The sequence below is a fragment of the Geospiza fortis genome, unplaced genomic scaffold, assembly GCF_000277835.1.
Source record: "Geospiza fortis unplaced genomic scaffold, GeoFor_1.0 scaffold534, whole genome shotgun sequence".
Taxonomy (NCBI): Eukaryota; Metazoa; Chordata; class Aves; order Passeriformes; family Thraupidae; genus Geospiza; species Geospiza fortis.
This window is the reverse complement of record NW_005054614.1, coordinates 298,445-299,106: the sequence shown is the minus strand read 5'-3', so window position 1 is coordinate 299,106 and position 662 is coordinate 298,445.

Here is a 662-nt window from a genome sequence, read left to right as displayed (position 1 = left end):
TGCAGTGCTGGAGAGCCTGAGCAGAGGGCTTGAGAGCTATTTAGCACCACTGAATTGGGACTTGAAGCAGAATTAATTGAGCTCAAATTGCATCCTCCCAGCAATCCGCTAATCTGCTGCAGCAGCAGGATAATGACATCTTGAGAAGCCGCCTTCAAAAACGAAACTCGCCCAGCTTTAATAACCGGGCTGCTTGAAGAGGGGATTAATGCTTGCATATCAAATATTGCCATTTCAAGTCTTATGTTCATGTAGGAGTCTTTTCCTTCCCAAAGGAGGGGGTTCTCAAGAGAATTTGTGAGCTGCAGGCACTCGCACACACACACACACACACACACACCCCCAGGAGCACACAGAACCAAGCTGCTGTCATGTCCCCAAATCACTTTCTTTAAACCCTGTTTATTAGTTTTAGGCAGTTCTTAGCATGCAGGAAGTTTAATAAAAGCTCCTTTCAAACAAAGACCTCAAAATGCTCTGGAAACAGCAACAAATCAAGTGTCACATCATCCCTGGTGACATGGGGACAGCTCTGCAGCCTCTGGAAACGAGTGGAGTGTGGCAAATACATGGAGCCCAGGAACAGAAGCATCTTTGAATCCTGCATCCTCTCCCCTTCATTTCATATCTCCTATTTGCTGACATCTCTGTCACTGGGAAAG